The sequence below is a fragment of the Acomys russatus genome, chromosome X (genome assembly GCF_903995435.1).
Source record: "Acomys russatus chromosome X, mAcoRus1.1, whole genome shotgun sequence".
Lineage (NCBI taxonomy): Eukaryota > Metazoa > Chordata > Mammalia > Rodentia > Muridae > Acomys > Acomys russatus.
In genome coordinates this window covers 80,398,064-80,425,331 of record NC_067169.1, presented here as the reverse complement: position 1 = coordinate 80,425,331, position 27,268 = coordinate 80,398,064, and the positions used below count along the sequence as shown (strand labels likewise).

Genomic DNA, 27,268 nt, shown 5'->3' with positions numbered 1-27,268 from the left:
AGGACAGCTATGCTAGGATCTTGACTGCAAGCATAGCAGAGTATTGATAATACTGTCAGGGCTTGGCTTTCTGCCATGGGGTGGGTCTCAGGTTGGGACAGGAATTGGTTGGACATTCCCTTAATCTCTGCTCTATTTTTATCCCTGCACATCTTGTAGGCAGGGTAAATTGTGGGTTGAAAAAAAACATTTTCCTTTTTAAAAGACTTAAATAGATATGCGTTCCTTTTTAGTAATGTAAAAGAGGCAGTTTCAACTCTCTAAAAATATTCTTTATCCACTGATCAATCACTGAGTTCTCACCTCCTGTTTAGCATGGATTTCTTTATATAAAATTAAGGGCTTTTTCAAATAAAAATGACAGTACAAAGAAAACATATATGGGTATTTGCAATAATTTGAACTTTTGTGCAAATTAATTATCATATCATATCCTGAAAGCTGAGTGTGGCAATTGAGAAAAGATTAAATATCTTTATGAATACTGCTGATAGACAAAAGTAACAGAAGCATATAGTGCTAAATTCAAAAATCTTTTATTTTTAAATTTTGCCTAGGACCACCTTTTTATCAGGATCAATGCAAAGTAAGTATATTGCAATATTTACGTCTGAGTTGAATTTCACCAAAATATTAAGCTTTGTTTATCCAAACTAATGTAACTACAGTTAGAAAGAGGATACACAATGAAAATAACACTTCCAACCATGTTCATAGCAGCCTTATTCATAATAGCCAGAACATGGAAACAGCCTAAGTGTCCCTCAGTAGAAGAGTGGATAAAGAAACTGTGGTACATTTACACTATGGAATACTACTCAGCTATTAAAAACAAGGAATTCCCGAAATTTGTGGACAAATGGATTGAACTAGAAATGATCATAATGAGTGAGTTAACCCAGAAGCAGAGTCAAATAGTATACACTCATTTATATCTGGACACTAGCCCAAGGGGCATGTCCCATGAAAGTCTTCACTTACCAGGAAAGGGGACAGAGGGGAGGACATCTTATTGGGACTCTAGGTGAAAGAAGCATGGGAGAATGGGGAAAAAGAAGGATCCAGAAGGTCCTAGAAACCTACCAGAACATTATGATGGGAGGAGCCCAGGGGGTCCTGCTCAAACTATGGCACCAGCCAAGGACAATACGTGCAGTAAACTTCAAACCCCTACCCAGATCTAGCCAATGGGCTGAACATTCTCCACAGTTGAGTGGAGAGTGGGGTCTGACTTTCACACAAACACTGGTGCCTCATATTTGACCACGTCCCCTGGATGGGGAGGCCTGGTGGCACTCAGAGGAAGGATAGCAGGCTACCAAGAAGAGACTTGATACCCTATGAGCATATACAGGGGGAGGAGGTCCCCCTCAGTCACAGTCATAGGGGAGGAGAGTAAGGGGAAAATGGGAGAGGGAGGAATGGGAGGATACAAGGGATGGGATAACAATGGAGATGTAATATGAATAAATTAATACAATATATTTTAAAAAAGAAAATAACACTTCTCGGATTTTCTTCCTGCTGGTCTTTTAAATCATTCTCTTTTCTTATTCTTAACCTTTTTGGTAACTAACAATCTTTTTTCTTTCCATGTTGTTTTGACTTTTCCAGAATATCACTTAAATATATCTCTACAGTGTGGAGCATTTGTCTCTAGCTTCTTTCACTTTGCACAATACATTTAACATTCATTCACGCTGCTACCTTGCCACTGTTGGTTAGTTTCATTATGCCAATACACCACTTTCTTATTCATCTGTGTAAGGACATTTGTGTTTTTTGTAGTTTGGGGTAATTGTGAATAGTACTGGTATAAATATGTAAGTCTTTCTTGTGCAAACAAGTTTTCTTTTCAATGTAATTTATCTGGATTGTACAACTGTGTTTAACTTCACCGATGGAATCTATCTCTAGAGCACTTGCATTCCTAATAGATGTGTAAAAGAGTTCCAGTTTTTCCATATCCTTTCCAGCACATGGGATTGCCTTTTTAAAAGGGTTAGCTATTTTAATGGATGTTAATGGTAGCTCATTACAGTTCCAATTTGCATTTTTCTAATGACTAGTGCTGGTTTAGCATCTTTTCATGTGCTAATTTTCCATCTGTATATATTCTTGTTTCAAGTGGCTATTTGTTCTATTTTTAATTCAGGTTATTGGCCTTCTTATTATTGTGTACTTCTAGACTCAAGGTCATTGATACATATACAATTTGCAATTTTCCTCCTAGTCTGTGACTTACCTTTTCATTATTTAATGCTATTCACAGAACACAGTTTAAAATTTTGATGAAATTCAACTTACTCGTTTTTCTTCACTGAATCGTGGCTTTGATGTTACATTCACATTGCTAATGTCTTCATTTCTGTCTAGTCTAACTAGTACACAACAGAGGCAGAGAGATCGAAAGTATCAACAGAGTAAGACCACAAACTTGAGGTTTTATGTCAAATCCACAAATGTTGCAACATTTTGTCACTAGACTTGCTTGAGTTTCCAATTCTTTCTCTAAAATTGGGATGATATATCCTAGACTGTCTACTGTAGCTTTATATTTTCTGAAACTGGTGACATTATCAGCATTTAGTAAGTGTAGGTAAATAATAGGATAAATACAAGGGTCAGTTAAACACATAATGAAATTAGAATGTTATCAAAGATATTGGATTATTTTTTGTGGAATCAAATTGAAGAATAAATTAATAGATATTTGATTTTGGAGGAATATTAGAGAACATGGCTATGGTATTGTATCTAAATGCTGAATTTTACTGATTCAGCAACTAAGAGAAAAACATTTAGTTTTTCATGTTGCCCTGTTTTGCATCACTAAAATAAACTAATGATCCCTTCCACTTGGGAGGTAGTTTTAATAAGCCAAGGAAAATGGGGCTAGCCAAATATTTGATGACTTCCAACTCTGAGTATAAATATAGTCACTTGAATGAAAAAAGGAAGACAATGATAGTCACTAATACCGTACAATGAATCATACCTCAGATATTTTTCAGATGTTATCTTCCAAAGAGAGTGACTTAATACATCAGAGAATATTGAGCATCAAATGTGACAAAGTAAGGACTTACTGGGGTGAGAAATATATAGAAAACATAAGCTGAGGACACTGAATCTCATACTTAATTTTTCTGCAACCTAATATGTAGTAAAATCCTAGAACATAAAGTTTCTTAGTTTGGCTCTGAATTTGTTGATAAGGATGTTATAATCCCAGTCATTTTTTTTTTCACAGTGACATTTGATTCCCTGCACTGTGTTCAAATGTTTTATAGTAAGTTTCTGGCTCTCACTTTATTTTTAATCCATCTTTTACTTCAATATCTCTTTCTGACCATATATATATACAATTGGCATATAAGTTCCATGCTTTTCATTTGTTAACATTTCCTTACAAATGGTCACAAATTCATGCTATTGGGAAATGTCTAGACGAGAATACCTAAAGTAGACAGGTTCATATTTGTCGCAAAAACAGGCATCAAAACTATAAATGTGGGAAATATGTTATTTCTGGAGATGTCTCCCTAGAGCCATTAACAAATGCCCCCTCTTTGCCTAAAGCTGTTGACAGTTTTGTTGAGTTTCTAGAAGATATTTTCCATGTTTTAAAACAAGCCAGTTAGTTAAAAATAAATATAGTCAAATTCTGTTATGGAGATTTGGAAATATCAGAGGTCAGATCATGTCCCCAAGGTCTAACAGAGGCATGTAGGAAATGTCTGGAGAATGTAGGTTGTCTGTAAAGAAGGTTTTGTTGCTGAAATATGAATGCCAGATATAGTCTCCACTATCCATCTGCTTCCCTTTGGTATATGCATGTCTTTCCCGTCTGCTAGGTGTCTGGTGGAGATTGACTCTCAGATCTCATTCCAATGGAAATGTTCCATTTATCCCTGTTCTGGCCTAGAATCTTCAGGGGAAGCAACCAGGAAAGACTGCTTTAGTTGTCTGCATTTGGATTTCAATACTATGCAAGTCTTCATATTCAGTCTTACTAATCATAAAGCATTCGCTACCAGCTTGGTAAATATTTAGATACAGCCCTGTTGCACATGAGCTTTATGTACTGAGATGGAATGGCAAATGCTTTGAAAATTGCTTTGCTTTGTTAAATGGTAATTTTTCTACAAGTTTTACTAAATAACTTCTACTAAAATAGCTAGCAGATGCCTTGATGTTTGCAGAGTCAGTATTACGCTGTGCAGCGGAGTTCATTTAACGCTATAAACTACAATGTACTTAGTAAGCGAACATTTTGATTATGTAGCCAAACAATGCCTTAACAGTGAATATTAACGGAAATAGAGCTAACATGCAATTTCAAAGAATATTCTCTAGCTTCAAAGATATTTTATCAGGATATAGACCAGGTCTCTGCAATTTACAGACTGACAATAATATCAGATTTTACTAGGTAACTAATTTTAATTTTCAACATACCAATGATATAATAATCATGATGAGCACTGAAATTTTAATTTGAAAACATGCTGTATTAAACACCAGCGAATGTTTCTGAAAGAGCTTCAGAAGAACACACTTAACAAAATAGGCAGTCTCCAGATTTAAAATGTGTATGTTCAAATAAGCAAATAACAATTAATACATTTTCTATGTAACTCTATTAATCAAGATTCATAATTGTACAACTAAGAAGTAATAGAATTGTATGTACCTTGTAATATAGTCAGCACAGATAATTACAATTCCATGATAGTGAGGGTGGCTTCTTACAAAAGGAAACATAATTTTCATCTTAATGTCAACTCAGATCAGTTATTAACCAAGACTTGAATAGTGTGCTCAGATAGAATGAATGCTACCAATCGCTGCCAATGGTTGTCTGTACTGTAAGAAATGGCAGTACAAATAGCCAGCATATTTTTTACTAAACTACCAAATTTACCTTGTTGAAGTTTGTTGACCCACATTACTCGAATGAAAAAAAAGAAAGAAAAAAAAAGAAACAAAAAGGAAGGACATGACTGCTCCGAGGTAGGGTGGAGAAGGTTTATTGTAGATATGAGGAAGAGTCCAGAGTAAGCATGACCTTTACCTGGACCACGTCAGGAGTTAGGGAGGGAAGAGAGGAGAGCTATACCTAGATGCCAGGAGGGTAAAGGGTAGGCCAAAGGGATGAGGAACCAAAATGGCTGGGTTATATAATGGAAGGGCAGCTAGGGGAAGAACAACCCAGCACCTGAGCTGGAAAAATTAAGGGTAGGGTGTGAGATCTGCCACTCACACCCTGTAACAGCTAGGAACTGAGCGATGCTGGGGGAACTTGTTGGCCAGGTCTGCTTTGATATGTTAGAAAGGCACCTCAGTTACTCATTTGTACTAGGCTTGAGAACCATCAGTATTGTTATCCAGATGCTTAGTATTGCAATTGTCAGCCGGAGAATACTGACAGTTAACTGGAGGTTGAGTTTAGTTCATTGAAGAAAATTTGGGGTTCAAAAGATGGTTCAGTGGTTAAAAGCCTATACTGTGTTTGCAGCGGACCTGAATTTGGGTTCCAGCACCCAAGTCAGGTGCTGCAAAGTCACCTGTAACTCCAGTTCCAGAGGATCCAATACCTTACCCTGAACTCAGTCAGCACCTATACTCACATGTGAATATATATATATATATATATATATATATATATATATATATATATATATACACAATTATACATACTATACAAATAATTTAAAATAATAAAAGTAATTTAGGAGCTGGAGAGTTGGTTCCATGGTTGACAGTACTGGCTGCTCTTCAATCAGACCTGGAATTGATTCCCCACACACACATGGCACTTCACAACCATCTGTAACTCCAGATCCAGGGATATAGTGCCTCCTTTTGACTTCTGTGGGCATTAGGCATGCAAGTAGTATACAGAAATACCTGAGTGCAGAACAGTAATACATATAAAATTAACATTTTTAAAATGTAAAAGACAGGTTAGTTCTTTTGACTTAAAAGTTAAGAAACTGTGCTATATAGCGCTTGGTCAAATCCAGCTTAAGGCTTCTTTTGTTTAAAAAGAAAATAAAGTTTTATTGGATCAACATCTTTCCTGTGTGTTTACCTATTGTCCATGGTTGAGTTCAGATTACAGTGAGGGAGTTGATTACTGGTGGATAGATGATTTTGTTGGCAAAGCAGAAAATAATTTCTATGTGTTCCTTCACGTAGAATCTTATTTTTTCCTGTCTCTTGTTTGCTAAAATGTAATTGACCTTAACCAGATTTAGAATTACGCATCTCTTGTTAAAATACTGATTACTAGAGCTATCTGTATTTATCAAGTATGAGACTTGGTTATGAAGCATGTACCATTTTGAAAGCCACTGTTTTGTATCACCAAATTGATTCATTATCAAATCTCTTGATAATGACCAATGCCTGCTGAATACTTCATTTGTTACATTGATTATATATAGTCATGGTATTCTTACATCTAACAGAAATTCTATTTTTAGTCTCATAAATGCTCTTGTCTGCCTGGGTTGCATCTCAGTGGAGCTCTTTAATACCTTGAATCCAAGTTTTACAAATTTCATCAAGGTATTAATTTCTCTATATTCATTCTTCTTTAGAATCTGATTTAAAAAGTAAAATTAGGAACACCAAGCTGATTCAGCAGGTAGAGGCACTTACTGACAAGCCTGAGGACCTGAGTTTGATCCTTGGGGTCCTCATGGTAAAAGGAAAAAAAGTTCAGAAAATTGTCCTCTAACTTACACACACACACACACACACACACAGAGAGAGAGAGAGAGAGAGAGAGAGAGAGAGAGAGAGAGAGAGAGAGAGAGAGAGAGAGAGAGAGAGAGAGAGAGAGACAGACAGAGACAGACACAGAGACAGAGACACAGAGACAGAGACAGAGACAAAGGCTGTGACGGGAGAGAGGCACAGGGAGAAAGGGAGGGATAGAAAGGGGGAGGAGACACTATGATAATATACATTGTATACAATTCTCAAATAATGTGTCAAAACATTATTTTAAACAGTAAGATTTAGTATAACACTGAAATTCTCATGTGATCATATATTTATATTTGAAAACTTTCTTCAGTTAAGTCTGAAATGGTATTGATTTTAGATCAAGATATTTGTGGTAGCTGTGTAGTTTGTCTTTGGAGCAGAATCAGTCTCCTTTTTAATCCAACAGATTTCTTCCAGGAGACGAAAAACACAGATTTTTTTTTTCAGTTTTAAGGAAGTAACATACAAGCAAAAATTGCCCAATTTCCAGGTTGGAGTTCTCAAGACACCGGATTTTTATGCACTTATTTTGCATAAAGCATGGTGATCTTGGGAATTAGAAAATGGAGCTAAAGAGCATAAATGGCTAGTTATATATATATATATATATCCCTCAAGTACTCCTATTAACAAAAGGAACAAATATAATACTTAGTTAATACTGACAAATCTTGAAAGTCTACTTCACATTCTTTCTGCTTTGTCTCTCAACTACATATGTTGAAAACTGTAAGCGCTATTGTTGCTTTTCACTTGCTAAATAAAAACAGACAAAGATTCCTCTCTTTACAATAGGAGATGGATGTTGGTGGTAGAATCTGATGACCCTTAGAGACCTAGTAGAGAGAGTCAATCTGATCTGGATGTTGTTAGTGGCTCATAAGGAAATGGATTCTGAGAATGTCAAAGAAAATGGCACGAATTAGTGAAATCTCAACCTGTGAATAAGAATAAATCTGAGATTTGGTGGAATTCTGTTCCAAAGGAAAAAAAAGGCACATTACCATATTTAGACAGTTTCTATATCTTGCAAAACTATTGTCATTATGTAAGAAACTTTAGGGGTTCATAAAGATATGATTAATTTGTAAAGTATTTTTTACTTGGAGAATTTTTTTTATTACATTCTGAAAAGTAGAGAAATCTAGATATTAATAAAGTTTATTATTTATTTATTTAAAAAGTTTCTCCATCTTGTATTCTTGCTGAGGCCATTTCAGGCTTAACTATAATGTTATCTCCTTGATGGAAAGTCCCATGAAAATCTACTCAACTCTATTCTAGGAACCTCAGGGCAAGCCAACTTAACTTCACTTCTGTTACACTGCATTCTTATGCAGAATCCCCACTCCAGCTAACTGCTTATCTATCATTGCTTCTGTTGGGCTGTTTGCTTGTGTGAACCATTCTCTACCCCCACAGATGCAAAGTAAGATGCCAGGCTGGGGTTTTTTTTTACTTCAAAAATTCTATTGTCTGGATATATTCAGTGCTACTCTTCGGTTTTGAGTGTAATCCCAATCTGCAGGACTAGGACTTTCAATTCGATATAAACTGTGTCTAAGTGGTAATGACTGGTGGCTCCTTTTAACACTAGAGGAATCAGTTGTATTTTATTTTGTGACATAAAACATATATACCTTATAGGTCTTCATTTCTTTTCACTTTTCTAAGATACAATTTTCAATATTTTAAGCCAGACGTTTTGTTGGAATGTTCCAGATCACCAACTATTTCTGATGATTTTGAACATATATTATTTCAAATGCTTTCAATAGAAACTGAAGCAGAAACTCAATCAGAGACTTAATGTGCTTTCCTTCTCCTGACACAGTCCAAGAGTTAGTGCTTAAGTCTTAGGCCATAAGCCAAATCTCGTCATCTTCATATGTGGCCCACACAAATAGAGTTTTCAAAATGTCAAGGACATGAAGATGCCAGGAATGGTGGCTTAGACCTCTAATAATAGAACTCAGGGTACTGAGGTGGGAGAATTGTCATGAGGTTAAGGCCAGTTTGGGTTACACAGTGAATCCCAGGCTAGTCTGGACTACAGAATGCATCCTTGTCTCAAAATAAAATAAAATAAAAAATAAAGGTTATTTCTTCCTAGGAAAATATATCTTTGGGATTTTGTTCCTGCTAATGATATCAATAAACATTTAGGTTTGATTCAGTTCAATTAAAAGATACTGAACATCTACAGAAACTAAGGATTTTGACAGGAGCTAAAATCAGAACATATACTTGTTACATTTATAAACATAACTCCAGAAAGTTTAGAGACAAGACACTAGGATGGATACAAAGTCAAAGGGACACATCCTAAAGTAAATAAAGCACTTGGGAAAATTCCCTCCAACAGCCTGGTTAGATAATCCCTCCACCCTCATTGGACTTGTTCCTCACCAGATGCAGAGACAACAGCTGCTGAAAGTCACAGCGTGTCACAGAGTTCCACAACAGGTGAAAGGATGAAAAGTCAGGCAGCAGCAGGCCAGAGCAGGAGCCTGCACAAGCCCTTTCTCCCAACACAACAACAAAAAGCCTGGAGCTTGGATAACAACTAATCCAAGGTGACCCAATTCAAATGTGTCTCTAGGCCTAACTAGCCAAGTTCCTAAAAGGTTCTGTGGCACCCAGCAATGAATTAGCTATTTGGGATTTTAAAAGGGTACCTTTGCTGTTTCAAGAATGATGCACTTATAAGGAAACTCTATTTTTGCACAGGAAATATTTTTGAACCCTATAAATAAAACCAAAAGTGTATCTCCTCCTTTCAAAATGCATTATTTTGTAATCTTCGGTTCAATCACCCTAGTGTGACTAAGGTTATTCTGGCCTTTCTAATTCAAGGTTTCCTCTCTAGTGTGGTCTAAGAGGCAGAGGTTAAAAAAAAAAAAAGACAGACTAATAGGAACATCAGGCTTCAAGGCAAGGGTTTAGGAAAGAACATTGACAATGAACTCAATCACTTTTCACTATGAATTCACAGAGTATTCAATTGTTAGCTCTGTACCAAAGATGGTCTTTTGGGAAGATAGCAAATAAAAAATGCAGAATCTTAGTCCTTGTGGACACCACACTGGAGCACAAACAATAAAGAAGTAATGGGACAATTACAGATTATCACAAATAGTATGTTTGAAGAAAGACACAGTGTACAGTGAAAAAAAAATTGAAGAGTCTACTTAGATTATTTCGGTGCAACTAGATGTGATTGCCCAGAGGTTCTCATTTAGCTATTCATCAGACTGAGACCTCCAATATAAGAGTTGCTAGGCCATGAAAGGACAACTTAGGTAAAGGAATGGTACATCTAACTCCCTGAGGTAGGAGGTAGGGAGAACATGACACATAAAAGGAACTCAAAGATTGAAGAAGAGCAGACTATGAAGTGGAGGAGCTATGAAGGCCTCAGATGACACAGAGATATAAACACTACTGGTTTATGTCTTTCTTAAGAGCTGTCTGCCTGATCAGTGAGTTCTCATTCGTTCAGTATATTTTTATTGAGTGACTACTATATCCAGGTGCTCTTTGATGCCATGCAATAGAAATTAGAGAGGAAGACAGTCAATAATCCCTGTTCTAATGGGTCTCCCCTTCTACCAGAAGGCACACGTTCAATAAATATAAATGAACCAGAAAAATAAGCAAGATACTCAAAGCTTTTGCTCTTGCTATTACTGAGAGAAACAGATAGTAGAGACCACTGGGATGGGGCTTTTGGCTTAGTTATGGTTTTGTTGTTAATTATTATGGTTTAGCTATGTTAATTAGTAGTTCTGGTATTGATCTCTTTTAAAAATAATTGAAATATAATTACAGTATTCTCTTGTCTTCTTTTTCCTCCCTCCAACTCTTTCCAGGCCCTGCTCATTTCTTCTCAAATGCACACATTTAAAAGTACAACCTGATGAGTCCATTTTCTATAGCTTATATGATTTCAGGGCTGACCCCTTGGAATTTGATAGCCCATGGGGAGGGGGGTTATCCCTGGAACAATTAACTCCCTCTGTAACCAGTCCTTAATTGCCCTAGTTCTTTGCTGAGGGTAGAGGCCTCTGGAGATTTCTGCCTTCAGCATTAGCATTTCTATTGGTATTGTCATTAGTCAAGTATTGTTCAGTGGTGCAACTTCCCTGTCACTGCAGTCTCACAACAGACTTCCTCCTCCTCTGGCTCTTCCAGTCTTTCCACGCCCCTTTTCTTGTTGTTCTCTGAAGCATAGTTATAAGAGTTATGCTTTAGATGCCTCAACTGGGGCTAGGCACTTTATAATCAGTTGCTCTTTGTGTTTTGACCAGTTGTGGTTTTCTAAAATGGTCAAAACTATACTTATCTGTGGGTATAAGGACAAGTGTTTAGAATAGAGTAAGATAGTAAGCTAATTTAGTAAAGTGGCAGCAGTTAGTTTTCCTATAAGATTTATGAGGAACATTATGATGGGCAGATCTGGCCCCAGGAGTCCTGCTCAAACTATGGCACCAGCCAAGGACAATACATGCAGTAAACTTCAAACCCCCACCCAGATCTAGCCAATGGACAAGACATTCTTCACAGTTGAGTGGAGAGTGGGGTCTGACTTTCACATGAACTCTGGTGCCCCATATTTGACCACGTCCCCTGGATGGGGTGGCCTGGTGGCACTCAGAGGAAGGATAGCAGGCTACCAAGAAGAGACTTGATACCCTATGAGCATATACAGGAGGAGGAGGTCCCCCTCAGTCACAGTCACAGGGGAAGGGAGTAAGGGGAAAATGGGAGGGAGGGAGGAATGGGAGGATACAAGGGATGGGATAACAGTTGAGATGTAATATGAATAAATTAATAAAATATATGTTTTAAAAAGTAAAAAAAAAAAAAAAAAGATAAAAAAGATTCAACAGGTCACTAGCCATGTGTAATGGGTTGTTTCCAGTACCAGGCATGATTTTCCATCTGTTGAGCAGGCCTTAAACCCCATTAGACAGATGTTGGTTACCACCAAGATACGAGTGCTATTAATTGCACCTTTAGTGTGATCATACTACACTGGTCATTGTTCTGCTTCAAAGATGTCACAGCTTGGTAGGAATCTAGCCTGCTAACCTTCCTTGGCCTTTCAGCTAGTCTGTCCCTTCTAGATAGTCCTCAGGAACGAAAATTTCAGGTCACACCCAGCTCAAATCCACCAGCTGCTATTTCCAAAGTGCATGAAGTCTTCAAGAACATGGAGTTACCTTCAGCCTCTGGAATGCAACCAACACAATGGCAATAGCCTAAATTGTTTGGAGAGTCTATTAAACTTCCCTACCCAACAACTGAAAAGGTTTCTCATGCTTACAACTGTAATTTCTGCTAGATAGTCTATGGCTTTGGAGATGGCACACACACACACGCACACACACACACACACACACACACACACACACACACACACACACACAGCCACCATCCTTTTGAAAAGACAGAAAAGTTGTTTTTTAACTCTGGCCACTCGGTACCTAGAGAGATGGCCTCAGGGCTGTTCTAAAACCACACCCTCGTACCTGTCCTGAGCACCTGACAGCACATGATTTCCCAAGCTGAGCTCTTGGCCCCTCAAGGATAAAATAACTAGTAACCAATCATTTTAAAGGGCAACTAACTAATCATGTTTGTACTAAGTTCTGCTTCTGTAAGTGTATAATAGACCCAAGCTTTGCTTATTCGGGGTCTCCAGCACAATAGAGCTTGGTAGACCCCATCGCAATGGAACAATAAAGCATCCCTTGCTGATTGCATCGGACTGGACTCTCCTGTCTCATGGGGCTCTGGGAAGTAGGACCTAGCCCCCTAGGTCTTCCACTTTCAGGGTTTCAAAGCACCTCCTAGTACCACCACCATGTGAAAAAACCTCCAACTACATGGATCTGGGGCAGTCAAGCTGTAAAAGAGTCTGAGACTGATCATATGTCAACAATTTCTTTTAATTTGTATATAACTCACAAACTGGTTTGAGGGTCACTGGATTGAATGACTAAATAAATTGATCTCTTTAAATTTAAAAATTCTGTTTATTTGAGGCACTCCAAAAAAAAAAAAAAAAGAAAAAAAAAAAAAAAAAAAAAGACAGAAAGGAAGAAAGAAAGAAAAAGAAAAACAACCTGAGTTTTCTCATTTGAATTATATTAACACGCACACACAAACATAAATAAGCTTTAATGTATTATATAATTTTAGGTAAATAAAAATAACAGAATTCCTTATGCATTTGTCAAACATCCTTAGTACAATTTTTCTTCTTCCCCCTGACTCCTTCTCTATGGACATCCCTCCCCACCCCCTAATTAAAGTCCCTCCCCATTTTCCTATTTTACATATCCCTGCCCCTACCACAAACAGTCTATTTTTTTGTTTTGTTTTGTTTTGATTTGTTTTGTTCTTTAGTGTGTGCTATTGAAATGATCTAAATTATGTCTGGAACATTATTGGTGACCACAGACAGCAAATTTTCACTCTTTTGTTTTCTCCTCCCTGACATAATAAATGCAGAATGTCATTCTCTTGAGAAGAATTAGGGGTTGGAGGAGACAAGGTCAGTTTGCTCTGTCAGCTGCCAGTCCTCTAGATAATGGACATGTTCACAAAATAGCAAAAGAAAAACAGGAACGGAGGAAAGGATAGCTCCATAGAATTCAAAAGCTGGTTAGTGTCATTTCTTTTCCAATTTCTTGAATCTTATCCATAGACGTCTGCTTAAGGACAGGAAAAAATAGTTAAGAGTGCAGCTGCAGTATTGACAATTCCTAGAGGGGATACTGGGAGTCTTCTAAATTAAATTCCTTCCCTCTCTTATATCCTCAATTTCCCTTTTCCTTATTCCTTCCTACTCTCACCACAACTTTTCCCTTCCTAATAGTTTTCTTCTCCTGCTTCTCTTTGTCATGGGTCTGCCAGGTGCTTAAGAAAAAAAGAGACATCTACGTCCCTGTCCCTGGTGGCATTCTGCACAGAGTTGTTAGGACTTGAACCTAGAAATTCACTGTTACATTACCCTCCCTGCACCCCTCCCCTGGGAGAGAGAATGAGTCATAGTGCTGTCCTCAGAGTTCTGGGTTGTGACATTTTTCTCTGGACAGAGCTGAGGTTTAAATGTCCCTCAGCCAGGCTGGCTGAGCGTTGTAACTGAGGACGCCACTTCTCTGTCAGGACAGGCTATCTGCTGCCCTGGATTTCTTTCAAGTCTGACTCTGCTCTGGTGCCTCAGTTGGATAGAGACTCCAAGTAAACAACATGTGTCTCCACACCCAGCTGGTCACTAAAATAGGACACCCCTGGGTGGTGTCCCAAAGTATCACGAGGCATGACAGTGTTGTCTGCCGAGCAGAGTTAAGCAACAGATAAGCTTACTGGGAAGGAAGATGAGGCAGGAAGAAAGGCTTGTCACTTCACAGTCCTCCTGCTCACGTTTATCCACATTTGGCCCCAGATGTCTTTTCCCCAGTTTCAATTTAAATCTTCTGTGTGATTCCATTGACCCACCAAACATGTACTGTTTTTGATGAGGATTTCCCAGCCATGTCTGCCGCTAAGTAGAAGGCACTTTTTCTGTCCAGCAGAAGTGGCTCAAGCTGGCTGTGACACTGGTAATTTGAATAGGCTAATGGGCAATTTTGATTAACTTCTCTAAAGTCCCTCTATTGAGTGAAAAAGTGCTATCAGTGAATTTAAAGCACTTTAGTGTTAGATGCTTAACCGTGACACAAGTTATAGGAAGCCATTGCTTAAAGGACTGTCTAATGCAGCATACCCGTGAGCGAAAGAGAAAGGGCTGCTTTTGTATTTCTGATATAAATGTAGCTTTGCATTGCAATTGTGATGCACGTTTTATGCACATTCCTTAGGTCTTGAGACAAGCAAAAGAAAGAATCCTAGCAGGATCGAGTGTGTGCCGTGTTCATTATGTACAACATAAAGATAGCCAAAATGTTGGCCTAGATACAGAGGCACTCTCTACGTCACACGCTCCTTACTGAGGAGCTATTTGCAGTTGGTAGTTTCTGGAGAAGGCAGAATCATTTTTTTTAATGGAGGATATGGTCACTAGTAAGCTTCACACACTCTGTTCGGTGGCCCAACCCCCATGCTCATATGGGCAGCATTTGCTGAACATAATGGGTTATCAAAATAAAAGATATGTATTTGGGAGGGGACATTTTGGAGAAAATATGGGAAGAGTAGGAAGGAGAACCAGGGAAGAGATGTAATTGTGTACATGTCTGAAATTATAAAAATGCAAAAAATATAATAAAAGTAGATAATCATAATGGAAATGTTTCGAAAAAAGGAAGAACTTAAGCAACATACAAAATAAAATGCATATATATTATTCCTTTCTTCCACATTGATATTACTTTAATAACAAGTTAAGAAAAGATATAAACCTGAAGATAACATTTTATATTAATTCTGATTGTCTACCAAAGTAAGGGAAAAGGGAATGCCAAGGTGAAGAAATATCTGATGAAAAGTGTAACTGACACTAAAACGCCTAGTTGATTTCATTTATTGACTCAAATACTCTCTATCAATGTGGAGTTGACTCTGGGAGAAACTTGCTGATTCTGTGCTTCTGCAGCTTTGTACACCAAGCTGTCAGCAAAAGAATGTGTTTAATCATTGGCACACACTTGCACTGATACTTGCATTTTTCTCTGGGTTTGAAATAAATATAGCATTTTTCTTTACATCTGTTGCCTTCACATGAGGATGTGTTTGTGATCATCTGCTCAAAATATAGTAGCATGCAAGTCTATTTCTGGAACACTACAAACATTCCCAATCTCGATTCAGTAGAATTTTGGCTTTGAAGGAGGCTTATGTAAATAGATGTGGGATCCTTCATAGAAATAAGATGAAGACAAACACCCAAGTAACTGATTATGTGGTGACTGTAAAATGCGTGCTATACTGAACGATGTTTCTATCATAATCCACCCATGGTTTTGTTTTTGCCTTTGCTTTTGTTTTTGTTTTTTAAGAAAGCCAGAAAAATCTGAATGAATACCCAGTGGTTTTTATCAAAGAGTATTACTGACATTTCTAAAAATGCAGTATTTTAATAATATAGGCCAAATTTCACAAAACAACCACATTTTCTTGTTTGAGGATAACATTTAGCAAAAACAGTATGTTTGAGTACTTACATGTTATAAATATTCCCTTGTAAACTGCTTTAGTGAACTTTCTTGTATGTTATTACATTGATTTACCAGGGAATGGCTGAACAAAGATCATCTCAAAGATTCTAGTAAAGTTAGTAAAATTTAACCAAGATCCTATAGTCCTATACTCAATTATTTTTCCCAATAAAATATTAATAGAAGTGCTAAACTAACTCATGTTATTATTAGCTATGCATATTTATACTATGTTTCAACTAAACATCTATCATATTCTCATGGACTCTGTCATAACAGGCAGTGGAGATGGCAATTTCAAGGACAGTCAAATGATATATTAACGTACCAAAAGAAAAGAGGATTTTCACTAAAGTGTGGATAATTTTAATCAAGAAAAGCAGGATTTGAACTTGGCACTTGTGAGAATCTTCAATCATTTAATAATCACTCATATATTTGCTTTTGCTTTCTTTAGGGTAGGTGCCAAAATTATCTTGTCAAATAGCTGATTAATTTATTATTTCTCCATTAACCAGGTGCTGAATATTTAACTATATCCAGACACTATTGTTAGATTCAGAAATGTGTGCATCATTTAATGCCTTGATCAGTTTGAAGCTCACATTAAAACGAGGAGGACAAAAAGAATCTCGCTTAGTATGCTGTGTGCTCAGAGAGGCATATGTAAATACTAAAAAATGTGTTGAGGAGAGAATGATGCGAGAACATGTCAATGAAAAGACAATGTTAATGTTGTTTCTTGACAATTGAGTAAGAGTAAAGTAGAAAAGGAAAGAATTGTGGAATAGACATACAAGCATATAGCTCATACAGGCTGGGTACTTAGGGAGTGGAGGAGAAAATAAAACAGGATTTGACATCATTGCTATTTATTCATAGATATAGGTATCTGCTCTAACTGACTATAACCATTTTAAAGGTTTTTTTTTAATAAAATATTATATGTATGTTGTATTCGAGTGCCTATAAAGGCCAGAAGAGGTTATTGAGTCCACTGGGGCTGGAGTTACAGGTGCTTTTGAGCTTCCTGACATGGGTGCTGGGAAACAACTCAGACCCTCTGCTAGAGCAGTGAGATCCCTTTGCTGCTGAAGCATCTCTCCCTCTAGGACTCTTGGTTTTAAAAGCCCAGTTTCCCTCCTTATTCTTCCACATGTGCATCTTAGAAACATCTTCTATACTTCTATTTCCAGGCAGGGACTAGAGTAAATAGTATTAATGAGGTCCTGAAGTTACATGAAAGGAGCTATGGCAGTGGACATAAAGAGTAAAAATGAGTAGTGGCACTGTTTGATGAATGCTAACTAAACAAGTATTCTTTCTTTCAGGACCGTTTAATAGTATCGCATAAATCTCATACAAATGCGATTTCTTCATCAGCAATCAAAAACATGGTAGTGGCTCATGATTTTATTTGCTTATGTATTTGCATGTTATGGAGGGAGGACCTGGATATGGATGCATTTGTTTCTTATGTGCTCTCTTGACTTCTGACTTCTTAGCATAGGGGTCAGTGCTCACTAAGGACCTACTTGCTACTTGTGAATGTAATGAACTAGATGTGGAAGAAAGGAGAAAGACACTGGTGCAACTTGCAAGTTGGAAGTTAGATAGTACAACTTAGAATAGGAGACCAGGAGCAAACTCTGAAGCAACCGTGACTTAGGTATTAATATTTGATGGAGATAGAGGGGTTATAAAAGAAAAAAGGTTTAAGGTCTTACTGCGTTTTTACTGTGTTATACTTAGAACTTGGGTTGCACTAATCAAAAGTATCTGATTTAACACTACTCGTATCTTCCTCATGACAATGAGAAGCAAATGAACCTGGGGTAGAAATGACACACTCTCCTCTTTAATCTGGGAAGAATGTGGAACGGGGCTGCTTTAGGGAATTGCTTTAATAAACACAAGTGATTTAGAAGGCTGGTATTAAAAAATAGTAAAAGCAAGCATTAGCAGCACAATTTAAAATAATAGCTTATAACTATTGCTAGCAATTATGCCAAAATGCACTTTACACTGGTTACTTTTCATCTTCATCAGAATCCTGGGAAGCAGTACTAGCACTGGAAGGGCAAAATTAATGCCATATTCTATATGTAATGTATATTCTGCAACTAATGCCGTGGTCTGTGAAGGTTCTGTGAGAACCTGTCTTCCAGGTGACTTCACTTCCTCCTGCATTCTGGGAATGACCAAGCACTGCCATAAACTAGACCTGCCAGCAGTCTCCAGAAACTCCACCAGAGCCATTAGATACAATTAACTCTCAATGATCATCGGCTGAGATAAAACAGCTTCCCTGGAGATTCAGCCTCCTGGGCCCAACCTGCCTGAAGGTCCACATTCCTGTGACCCACAACACCCTGCTTATGTTTTTTTCCCTTACTTCCTTGTGACTCCAGCTCCCAATTACAGTTCTTCACATTATACACCCATCCCTTGAAGCTCTGGGGTCACTATGTATCAGGAAGGATTGTGATCCGAAGCTTGAGCCCATAATACAGAACCCTGTCTATGTTGCACTGGTATTGAGTCCTGGTGGTCATTTTGGGGGATCTGGTGAGCTTGGTGATCTCAGTATGACACTGGGCGATCTCGGTATTACATTATCACGTCCTTTCCAGAAATAGATAATGATACACAGAAAAATTAAATGACTATATAAGGTTGAAGACTTAGCATATAACAAAAGACACATGGAAACTCAGCCATCTCATTGGAAACATTGTGAATGTAGCAGGTTGAGAGGTAAAGATGGAAGAAGCACTTTGGGTGCTGTGATAGAGATGAAATGGTACATGTGCACTGGCTACGGGGACCATTGAAGAGGAAGAGAAGAATTTGCCATCTACTAGGACTTCCACGTGGCTTACTTAGCAAGTAACATCACCTCGTAAAGATATACTTGCATTCTAAAACTATTTTAAATCAGATCCATCTGCATCTATATGTGTTTCTGAAGATTATTAACATGCAGAAGCTAAAAGACTTAACAGGTTATTTTGTATTCTTGAAATTGCAATAAAGAGATCAATCTTGATTTTGAAAGCATCATGTCATGTGTGGCATTTTTCCAACACCACATTAAACTGTTCATGTTCCAATTAGAGAACTGATTCTAACAACTGTTTCCTAAGAATTAATTCAGTAACTTCAAAAAGATAAGTCTTTACTCTTCTTCTAAGAAGACATAAAAAGGTTATGCCACAAGGAAACCACAAAAACAAAACCCAGAAAAACAACTTTTCTAACATAAGTAATTTTATGTTGCTTTTCTTTACAACATTCCTATTTAAATGCAGATTGTAATTCACTACTAAGTAGAAGGTAGATTGTTTTAGCTATTAAAATGCTAATGAGAAGGTTAACTTTAAGTCAGAAACTATCCTTGAAAAGACAAGAAGGTAGGAAAATTCACTTTAAGTTCATTTAAGACTTTGTCAGGAAAAAAAACTTCATCCATTTCTCAGAAAAAAATATGCAGAAAGCATGGGGCAGTTATACCTGTGTGTGGCTAAACATTACACTAAGGAACATAATATTTCATCTTGATGTTGCAAAAACTAACATTCTTGAGTGGACTTGTATCTCTGGACAGCTTCACCTGTAGCAGGGAGGGAGAAATGACAGATTGTACAAATACTTGTTACTACCACACCTACTCACTGGAATGTGATGGATTGCACAAGGCCCTAACACAGGATATACAGAATGGCTGCAGATAGACTTGAGGCTGTCTGAAATTTCTCAAAGCTTTTCTCTTTTCCAACAAGCAACTTTCAAATAGAGAATCATATTCTCTTTCCCACCTGATGTTTCTTAATGGCATTCTCACGTCTATCAACCCATGTTTATAAGATATGCCTCTAACTGAAGTAAATTAAAAAAAAAAAAAGTTCTTGCGGCCATTGAGAATGAGTTGAATGCTTAGCCCTAAAGAAGGCATTAGTCACATCTCCTTCATAGCTCAGAGGAACCCAGGGGGATACAGATAGGAAAGAATGTGAGAGCCAGAATATTGAAGGGCTACAAAATGTCACCTTCTGAGCAAGAAAGCAATTGCAATGAAGACTCTCCAGAGCTATGCACTGGGGCTTCCCAAGAATGGGCTGATTAACAGCTATACATGGATTGGGGAGGGGCATAGCAGCTGTAGAACTCATAAGAACAAACATGGCAATTAGGAAACTGGAGTTATCAACAGATGGTAAAAATGTTCCTTGTTGGTCTATTTGTGCTATTTTTAGTATTTCCCAGCCTTAGTGCATTTCTGGTCCTGCAACACAATGTCACAAACTGTGTTACTTATAAGCAACAGGAATTTATTTGGCTCACTAGTCTAGAGGCTTAGAACTCCAAGAATATGGCATTAGCATCTCACAAGAGATTCTATGATGTATTACAATAGGATGAGAAAGGTAAGTAGGGACTTGGAGAGATGGTTTAGCAGTTAAGAGAGCTGATTGCTCTTACAGAGAACCTAGGTTACTTTTCTAGGACGCACATGACACCTCACAGCCATCTGTAACTCTGATTCCAGGGAATCCATCACTTTCTTCTGGCCTCTGTGAGCACTGCACGCAGAGAGTACACAGACACACATACAAGCAAAATAACCATATCCATAAAATAAAAAAATAAATATTTTTAAAAGAAAGGCAAGTGAGTATACATTCAATCAGGACTTGATGAGGTTTGGATTTGTCCTTTTGGGGCTTCCTTTCTCAAGGAGGCTGGGCTGAGAATCTTGTCACAGAGTTTTCTTCAGTTTTCTGGAGGCTAGTTGAGGAAGGCTCTGTCACAAGGAAGGCCTCCTGGGCAGGGAGGGAGCAAGCAGGCCAGATTCCCCGGCTAGAGGGGGTGAAAAGGAGTGAAGTGGGCTGTTACAATGGGAGTTTGCACCCATCCCAAGGGGGAAGGGAGCCTCTGACTTATGAAAAGCCAGATAACCAACTGCACTTCGTTGAAATAAAGACATTCAAGAGTTGAAGAGCTAGATTTTAATTCCCTAAGCTTAATGATAAAAGGAAGACAAAGACAGAGAGCTACAGAAGGAAAAAAACTGGGAAAATGCTTGTCCCCACTCCACATCTGAGTTTTTAAAACAAGGGTAAATGAATTGCAGGAACCACTCCCAAGACACTTCCTGGGGCTTGTCTCTGTGTTTCCAGGGCACCTTTGATATGGTTTTCTTCAAAGGGCCAGCTTTTGACACCTTTTATGTGGGTTAGGGTCTGTGTTTTGGTCCCTGCAAGGAACTAGCCTTTTAACACATTTGGGCCTGGTGGGATGTTTTGCCAGCAGGTGGTACACTCACCTTTGTCTTACCAGGAGGTAGCATCTCCTCCTGCCTGCAGACAAGGGCCCACATCCTTTATTAGGGACTCATGTCTGCCAATAATTAACCTATTCCTGTCATAAATAGCATTATCCACCATTAATGTTTTATAATCTCTTAAAGTTGTCATCTCTTAATAGTAGTAGAATGAGAAATAAATTTCAATATGAAGAATAGAGGAGGCATTCAAAGCACAGTAATGCCAATGCATCTTTTATCTTTCTTTTTTGTCATTCATTCTAGTCCCATGTGTTCCTTCTTTGTGGACATTGCAACTATGTTTTAGCGAAGACAAATGAAAACACCAGTCCCCAGCAAATTGTCTAATGGATTTCAAGAGGAAACTAAAATACAACATTGAATATAGAAGCTATTTTCTGTTACGAAGACAAGGCACTATTGGGCTATGTATCTTCAAAGGCTTAAACGTATTAATTGCAGGCTCTAGGTGTCCTGATGGTTCTGTTGCTGTGACAAAACACTGATCAAAAGCCACCTGGGGAGGAAAGATTTTGATTCCTCCTCTGAGGTTACAGTCCATCATCAAGGGAAGCCAGCAGAGACCATCAGGACGGGACTCTAGAAGCAGGAGGTGAAGACAAAGCAATGACCTCTTGGCTTGTTCGTCATGGCTTGCTCAGTCTGCTTTCTGACATACCCCACGCAGCCCAGGGGTGGCATACACATCCCCACAGGCCAATCTAATGAGGCCATCTTCCCAACCCAATTTACCTTTCCACAGAGACCTCCAGCTGCGTTGAGTTGACAAAAATCAACCGGGACACTAGAAAAGTCTAAAGCTGTTTTTGAAAGCTTTAAAATTACTCTAATTTCTTTTTTCCCCCTTCCTACCCTCACTGTTCTCTTTCCATTATTTTTTAAATGTTTTTATTAATTTTTGAGACTTTTATACAGGGTATTTAGATCATAGTCACCCCCTGCTTATCCTTCTCCCTCCCTGACCCTGACTCACCTTTATGGACTTTTTTTTAAGTAACCCACCAAACCTGATTTGTGCTGTCTGTTACTCTTTTAAGACTATTTATTCTTGTGTAATTAGTATACTATAATTTACTATCTGCTTACATATCCAACATCCCATTTGACCATTTTACACGTTTTAATATCTATCTGAATACTTAGGCAGTGTATACTCTTAAGTGACAGTGTCAAGTAAAGCATACACTGAACCGATTATTTGTTAATTCCTATCTTTATTTTATGTATATGGGTGTTTTCCCTGCATGAAAGTGTGTGCAGTCTATGTGTGCAGTGCACACAGAGGGCAGGAGACGATACTGGATCACCTGAATCTAGACTCATATAAGGTTCAGACTGTTAAATGGGCAATGAAAATCAAACCCACATTTTCTGGAAGAGCAGCCAGAGCAGCCCCAACCGATCCTTTTCAAAGGAACAACTTAAGATAAATTCCTCATATTATATATGAAAAGTACAATTAAGTAAAGAAATAAAGTGCTAAGAATGAGGGAACACAAAAGATGTCATAGCATCATACTTGAGCTGATAGGAATGTGATGTTTCACTCAGACATTGAGTGGGATGAAGAGTTTCCTGAACCTATTGAATAACATTCAGAAAGACCCTGAGCAGAAATGAGTTTAGCCTATGATATTAGAGAAAAGAAGGCAAAATACTAAGACTGATGGGCTTCAGAAAAAGGAAAATGAAAAAGCACATAAGTTCAAGTTAAGGAGTTCAAACTAATTTTCAGATATAGTAGGATGGAAACTGGAGGATTTGATATATAGAAATAATACTCTACATATCTGTTATATTGGTGCTGAGTAATATAAATATAGTATGAATTTTATGAGTTACTTTGAGTCCTATACCAACAGTAAAAAAATAAAACATGTGGAATTAAACTTTAATTTACTTTATTTAAACTAATATATTAAAAATATTGTTATTATAACATAAAGCCAACATTTAAAATGAAGTAATACCTTTCTTGACATTTTTATCTCAAGTTTACAAGATCCTCTGTATACTTTACATGGATAGGAGACAATACACATTTTATATGCTCATTTGTCCTATGTGGCCAGTTGTTACCATACTGGCTAATTCAAGCCTATGAAATTCACTTTTCCTGCTATGTAGAAAGTAAATTGTGGTGGGATGAACTAATGAAAGTGTATGTATTTCTCATGGCTGTTGTACAGCAAATCTTCACAAAGGTGATTACTTTAACAAAAATATGGTATTCTATAGTTGTGTATGTTAGAGTTAGGGCTCTAGGATGTGGGTTCTTACCTTTTCCAGCTTCCACATGCATTTCTGATTTTATTATATTATTTCTCTGCCCCCAAAGCCAATCTTATCAGAATTCTATTGCATTTTTCTGTCTCATCTTCTCACTTCTTTCTGACTCTTAGGAAGTCACTGGAATCATCTGAATAAACTAGTGTGAACTCTATATCTCCAGGTGAGTTGGTCAGCAACTTGAATTCACTATCACCTATGTAACTTAAGATATTCATACGGTCTAAAGAATAGAGGAAGTTACTTTTGTCAGTGGTTTTATTTTGCTTACTATATTATTATTCTAATCATGAAGCAATAAGGATTACTATTTTACAGAACTACTTATGACAACTCCTAGAATACAGAAAAATGCAAACAAGAAATTAAATACCAAATATCATCCTATAGTACTTCATCACATGCTCACTTTAGTACCACATATACTAAAATTGGAATGATACCGAGAAAAATAATATGGTCCTAGCAAAGGTGACATGCAAATTCATGAAACATTCAATGCTTTAACTTTTCTTTGAGAATGTAGTGAGTGATAGTCTCCTTATGGGTGAGTGGATGACCCCACATCCATTTGCATATACAAAGCACTCATTGAAACTAGTAGGCTATACATAAAATGATGTGAAGTTAAAAAATATGCTTTGGAGAACCTGGAAGGAACAATGGATTATAACTGAAATATACTGTATATGTATATGAAAATTTCAAAGAAGAGATTTTAAAACTTCGTCACATAAAAATAACCCTTAATATTTTAAAAACCTACTTATGTCCATCTTTCCATGTAGAGATAGAAATATGAAGATGGGATAAAAGTAATATTATTTTTAAAATATTATTACAGGGGGGATCCAATATGGCGGCACCAATCGCACACTGCATCTGATTAGCAGGAAACCAAGGACTGCACAGTGACCTAAAGACCAAATTGAGAGCTATAAAACACCAGTGCTGCTGATTCCCAGGTGAGAGGAATCCACATTGTGTGGGCATGGGTGGGTCTGACACCTGACCACGCAGCTAACCCACAAAAAATACCCCCAGGGACAGCCTACATTAGCTGCCATCTTGGGAAGGACTATGGGATATCCCTGCAACTTTGGGTTCTTACCACCCATGTACTGCTTGACAATATGGGATGGGGAGGGACACAATTCACATTAGCTGCTTCCCGAGAAAGAGTGCGGGATACCCAAGCATCTTTGAGCTCTGATCTCTCTCAGTCCCCCAGCTGCTTGCTGGTCTAGCATAGCTGGGTCACAGGGCAGATAAGCATAGCCTTGCCATCTCTAGAGGTCTTGTGGAGCAGCTTGGAGTTCCGATTTCTCACAGCCCTTCCCTTCCCCCCAGCTGCTTACCAGGCTTCAGCCACAATCCTCATTAGCTGCCATCCTCCGAGCAACTTTGGGCCTTGGTCAGGTCTCTGCGACCTGCTCAGGCCACACCCCTCATTAGCTGCTGTCCTGCTAGCAGTTTCTGCCTCTGATCTCACCCCACCCACCTACAGCCTATTGGCCCTTTCCACCTAGGTTTCAGAGCAGAAGCACAGAACAGTGACCTGTGTGGCCTATACCCCACATTAGCTGTTGTTTCATGAGCAGCTTTGAGCTCTAATCTCTCTCTGCAGGCCAGAGGCTTACCGGCCTAGCCAAACCAGGGCACAGAGAAGATAAGCAAAGACCTGTAGAACACACTAGCAGCTTTGGGCTCTGGTGCCCCTCATCCCCCCAGCTGCTTACCAGCCTGACCCATCTGTGATACAGAGCAGATAGACAGAGCTGAGTCTGGGTCAGACTAAGACTCACATTTGCTGCCATTTCAAAAAGGTCTGTGGGGCATCCAAGCAACTTCGGCCTTGAATCTCTTTCAGCCCTCCAGCTGCTTACTGACCTAGCCCATCTGGAACACAGCAGATAGCCCTGCCATTTCGGAAAGGACTGTAGGGCACCTGAGCAACTTTGGGCTGGGAAATCTATTAGCCTACTCCTCACCTGCCTGACCCAACTGTGATACAGACAGGGAACCTGGCTGAGCTGAGATGGGTACAGAATCTAACACCAACTGTCCAACACCCCGAGGAGGCTTCTGGGCAGCCCTAGCAAACAACCTTTAGTTTGGAGCTCTCTTTACTTGCTCCCAACCTGCCTGGTCAACATGGGACACAGACAGTGAACCTCATTGGAGGAACCTCTAGATCTGCTAACACCAGAGACAACCAAATGCCTAGAGCACAGCGCAAGAAGACTAGCAAGCCCTGGAGATATGAACACCCATGAATCGCAAGGAGAAGACTTTAAATCTGAGGTGATGAAAATGATAGAAGCTTTGAAACAGGAAAATAAATCACTCAAAGAAACACAGGAAAATACATTCAAACAGATGAAGGAATTGAATAAATCCTATAAAGAATTACAGGAAAATACATCCAAACAGATGAAGGAATTGAATAAATCCTATAAAGAATTACAGGAAAATTCAATCAAATGGAAGAAATGAATAGGACTATTAAAGACATAAAGAGGGAAGTAGAAGCAACAAAGAAAACACAAACTGAGGCAATCTTAGAGTTGGAAATCATAGGGAAGAGAGCAGGAAGGATGGACACAAGCCACGCCAACTGAATACAAGAGATGGAAGTCAGAATCTCATGTGTGGAAGATACGTTCGAAGTAATCGATCCACCAATCAAAGGAAATGTTAAAATTAAAAGTTCCTGAAACAAAACACCCAAGAAATCTGGGACACTATAGAAAGACCAAATCTAAGAATAATAGGAATAGAAGAAGGAGAAGACTCCAAGCTCCAAGTCCCAGAAAACAGTTGAAACAAAATCATAGAAGAAAACTTCCTCAATGTAAGGAAAGAAATGTCCATAAACATACAAGAAGCCTACAGTACTACAAATAGATTTGGCCAGAAAAGAAAATCCTCCTACCACATAATACTCAAATTATTAAATATACACGACAAAGAAAGAATATTAAATACTACAAAAGAAAAAGGTAAAGTCACATATAAAGGTAAACCCATCAGAATTACACCTAACTTCTCAACAGAAACTATGAAAGCTAGAAGGGCCTGGACAGAAATCATGCAAACATAAGAGACCACAGATGCCAATCCAGACTACTATACCCAGCAAAACTTTCAATCACCATAGATGGAGAAAACAAGATATTCCATGACAAAACCAAGTTTAATCAGTAACTAACCACAAATCCAGCCCTACAGAAGGTACTAGAAGGAAAAATCCAACTCAAGAAGGCTAACTACACCCAGGAAAACACAGGAAATAAATAACTCCCAATCCACAAATCCAAAACACAGAAACATACAAACTCTACCACCACCAACATCAAAACAAAAGGAACTAACAACCAGTGGTCATTAATGTCTCTTAACATCACTGGCCTCAACTCCCTAGTAAAAGGACAAAGGCTGACGGAATGGATGCAAAAAGAGGACCCATCATTCTGCTGTATACAAGAAACACACCTCAGCAATAAAGATAAACATTACCTCAGAGTAAAGGGTTGGAAAACTGTATTCCTAGAAAACGGACCCAAGAAGCAAGCTAGAGTAGCCATTCTAGTATCTAATAAAACAGACTTTCAACCAAAACCAATCAAAAGAGATGAGGAAGGTGACTGCATCTTCATCAAAGAAAAAATACACCAAGATGATG

The 27,268-nt window shown here is 38.2% G+C and overlaps 1 protein-coding gene and 1 non-coding gene across 2 annotated transcripts in view; one reads left to right on the top strand and one right to left on the bottom strand.

The window, feature by feature from the left end:
* Il1rapl2 (interleukin 1 receptor accessory protein like 2) overlaps nucleotides 1-27,268 on the bottom strand; it is a 1,209,823-nt gene that overhangs the window by 320,551 nt on the left and 862,004 nt on the right. The window lies entirely within an intron of this gene.
* LOC127185998 (U6 spliceosomal RNA) lies at nucleotides 23,985-24,089 on the top strand. The gene has a single exon (XR_007830258.1). It is a non-coding gene; the product is annotated as a U6 spliceosomal RNA (small nuclear RNA).